The sequence below is a fragment of the Centroberyx affinis genome, unplaced genomic scaffold (genome assembly GCF_046629955.1).
Source record: "Centroberyx affinis isolate AG114_WGS23_722 - 3 ecotype Tasmania unplaced genomic scaffold, CSIRO-AGI_Caff_v1 ptg004173l_1, whole genome shotgun sequence".
Classification (NCBI taxonomy): Eukaryota; Metazoa; Chordata; class Actinopteri; order Beryciformes; family Berycidae; genus Centroberyx; species Centroberyx affinis.
In genome coordinates this window covers 108727-112817 of record NW_027281929.1, presented here as the reverse complement: position 1 = coordinate 112817, position 4091 = coordinate 108727, and positions in this window count along the sequence as shown.

The window sequence follows — 4091 nt, the reverse complement described above, 5'->3', positions numbered from 1 at the left end:
TTATCAATTCATTTTTACATTAAAATTGTCAATAGTGAATCATATTATTTCATTTTGGTCCAGTCAGTTTATGGAAGTTTATGGAAAGCTGTTGAAGTGAGTTTTAGCGGAGGGACGGAGTCAAGGCTGCGCTCACATCACAGGACCTCATGCTCATGTTTGGATGTGACCCGTGTCCCACATCAGTGTGAACAGAGCTCTGCCCTGACAGGACCCCCCACGCCCCACATTTACAGCAACAAATAACGTCTTATTCATCAGTCCAGGCAGGCGTTCATCTCCAGGACGCTGTGGAGGTCAGGTGACAGTCGGTCAGCTGTTGAGGATGAGAGTGTGAAACAGAGCTGGAGCTGTATTAGCTGCTCCTCTCCCCTCCCCTCCCCTCCCCTCCCCTCCCCTCCCCTCCCCTCCCCTCCCCTCCCCTCCCCTGGCTGCTGTTGCTGTCCTCCATTGTTTTTAAGTGAGCTGTTGCCGACACTGAGTGATGACATTGATCTGCGCCTGCACAGTGGAGTGTGACGTAAAAGAAAACACATGAATTCCAATCTGACAGTTGTCACTGCGGTCACATGGATCAGATATGGATCAGATATGGATCAGATATGGATCAGATCGGGACCACGTACGGAAGTGGCCCAAATCTGATTTAAAAAGATCAGATCCCAGGTGTTTTGTGGTGTTCACACGGCTCTGAAAGAATCAGATCTGTGTCATGTGTGAGTAAAAAAATCAGGTTTGGGCCACTTCCACCTGTAATGTGAGCGAAGATGGAGGAGAAATGAACTGCTGCAGTTTCCACTGGAGACAGAAATAACACATGGATGAGTTTTCACAAAGCTAGCAGCATATTTCTATAATTTTAATCTTTAATCTGTTTTGAATATATATGTAAGGCTCCCGCACACCATCTAGTTGCACATCATCATACTATAAAACAAGGAATCTCTGTCTGTCTGTGTGTCCTTCACATATCTCGAGAACCCACCAAACAAGGAGCCTGATCAGGAAGCTAGGTAGGAAGTTTGGTATGAAGGGAGACGAGAAGTGAAACGTGTATTGTTGCTTTAAGAACAGTAAAGATTCTTTCTATTCTTTCTATTTTTCTCATGGATGTGTTGTGGGATTTGTTTTGACATTCAGGAAGCCGATTTATTCACTTCCACCCAGTTGATGGAAACACACCTAATTCACATTTTAACTTTTTGCGACATTTTAGAGGTTTTTAAAGTTCAGACCGAGCGACACAAAGTCTCTCTGGAGGAAGCGGCCTGTTCTGTGTGTTTCTGACAAAACTTTCTTGAAACTGACTGAAAGATCCGCTTGAATCCTTGATTGATCTTTGAAGATCGATGACATCACTTCATCTTTATCCATGATGTATGGAAGTCACTGCAAACTGCATGCTGAGTTCAAAGGTTCTGAGAGGAAACTGATCGGACGGTTTTCTTGATTTAATCACTATAAATTAACTGTTTATGATGAGTGTGATGAGTATGTTTGCCTGTGTGTATACTGTATGTGTGTGTGTGTGTGTGTGTGTGTGTGTGTGTGTGATCTTGATACTTGAAAACAGAATGCATTTCTTTGTGCACCTGTCCATCACACCTTTGCTTTCTAACACCAAACACTGAACATGGAAGCCTGTGGAAGGCTGGACACGCTGTTTTTCTGTGTGTGTGTGTGTGTGTGTGTGTGTGTGTGTGTGTGTGTGTGTGTGTGTGTGTGTGTGTGTGTCTTATCAGTGCTCAGCGCTCTTCAGGCAGTGTGGGGGATTGTGGGCCGCTCTAATCTGGACCCGGCGGTGACTGATCCAGCTCTCACTCTGTTCAGCGAGTGTGTGTGTGTGTGTGTGTGTGTGTGTGTGTGTGTGTGTGTGTGCCAATGCAGCGCTGACACTTTTCTCTATACTTTGTCAAATGAAGCCAAGTCAAATTTATCTGTGACGCACTTTTTTAAACAAACAGGTTCGTCTCAAAGAGCTGACAGTAATGAGTGGTTAACAATTCTAAGAAACCTTTATACAATGGAAGAAATTACATATATGCTAAGATTACAGAGGGACATTTTTATAGAAAGATGGACACCATTAATGGAGGCAATAGGGGACCATTGGGATTGATAATGGAACGACCATATACTTTTATTTTTAGATAAATATTATGGATATTTTTCTGTATATTGGACTGAATATGTGTGTCTATGTAAGGTGAACTTGTATATAGCCCATGTTTAGTTTTGTTTTGATATGTTTGTGTTATTTACGTTAGTTATTTTCAGTATTGTTATTATTATTATTTTCATTATCTCAATTGTAACCCCTTGTAAAGGAAACTGTCAACCTATGTTTAAATATTTTTGATGTAAAAGGGGATGTGAGAAATAACCAAATAAAAAAATAAGTTTCAAAGAGCTGACAGAGAATACAGCGACATGTAAAAACGGGGAAAACAAACGTGTGTGTGTGTGCGTGCGTGTGTGTGTGTGCGTGCGTGTGTGTGTGTGTGTTTGTGTGTGTGTGTGTGTGTAAAGGATGACGAGGTGACAGCGGTGATGCAGGCTTCCCAACCTCAGACTCCATTTCCATTTCCTCCATGCGGTACAAGTTACGGCTCTGGCATTAATTATGAAGAATCGCCCGGCGTGGTGAAGCGAGGCTGAGATTGGAGAGAGAGTTATGATGAACGATGTTAAGAGGAATCTGTCAGCCGCCGCCCCGTTCGCTCCCCACAAATAATTGAAGGCTAGTGTTCTCCCCGACAGGAACATGGTTTATGAGGCCGTAGAAGAAGAGAAAGGCGGCGGCGGTGCTCCAGAGGCCGCCGCCGCCGCCGCCACCTTCCTCTTCTTCTGCTGTTCAGAGGAAAAGGAGGAAGAAGGAATCAGGAATCAGTCTGTGATGTTCAGTACATTCCAGGAGTTGTTCTGTGTTGTCATTTACTTTTTCTTCGTGAACCCGCTTTTCCCTCACCCTGCCTCGTCCGCTTCTACTGCAGTTAGTGATTTACTACATTTCCCAGAATGCCTTTCGACAACCTCCCAGAGAAGGGGCGTGAACTTGTTGCGTTCAGCTGTGGGTTTTAGATGCAGGTGGAGGGAGAGATAGTGATAGTGGGGAGAGTTTTCCAAGTGGAGAGAAAGTGAGAGTCTCCCCCTTTCCTCAAAGCCCAACCTGTCTCTCTGCTGCAGTGCATGCTGGTCTCTCTCCTGCTCCTGTGGGTGGAGAAATTGGTCTCTCTCCTCTTCTTCGATGGATTTCTCCCTGTATGATGGTTGAACGTCTCTTGGTGCAAAATGGCGGCTCTAGAAAGAAGCCCTCGCTCTTTGATTCTGAGGGACTGACACCAAAACCTGAAGTTTACCGCTGAGGTTTTACATCCTGAAACATTTTCTCATATCAAACTCCACTGGAGCTGCTGGAAACATCTGGAGGTGACGTCACCTCGTCTACGATTGGCCGGTTATCCACCAAGAAGAAAAACACAACAAAGAGTTTTATGTCTGTGTGTTTGTGTGGAGTTTTGAGTGAACAGTAGAGTGAAGGCAGATCTCTCTCAGGTGTATGAGCAGAAGTGATTCCTGTAGTGAATGACATCACAGGCAGGTCCAACTGACTTCCTGTTTCTGGCAGGAAGTGATGTCATTGGATCTCATTAGACTGCTGTCTAATTAGATCTAGACTACTGACTCTGCTCTATGATGGACTGATGACTGACGACTGACGACTGACTGATTTACTGACTGCCTGACTGACTGGTTTACTGACGACTGACTGACTGGTTTACTGACGACTGACTGACTGACTGTCTGTCTGGCTGGCTGGCTGACTGACTGATTTACTGACTGACTGACTGACTGATTTACTGACTGACTGACTGACTGACTGACTGACTGATTTACTGACTGATGTACTGACTGACTGACTGATTTACTGACTGACTGACTGACTGACTGATTTACTGACTGACTGACTGACTGATGTACTGACTGACTGACTGATTTACTGACTGACTGACTGACTGATTTACTGACTGACTGACTGACTGACTGACTGATGTACTGACTGACTGACTGATTTACTGACTGACTGACTG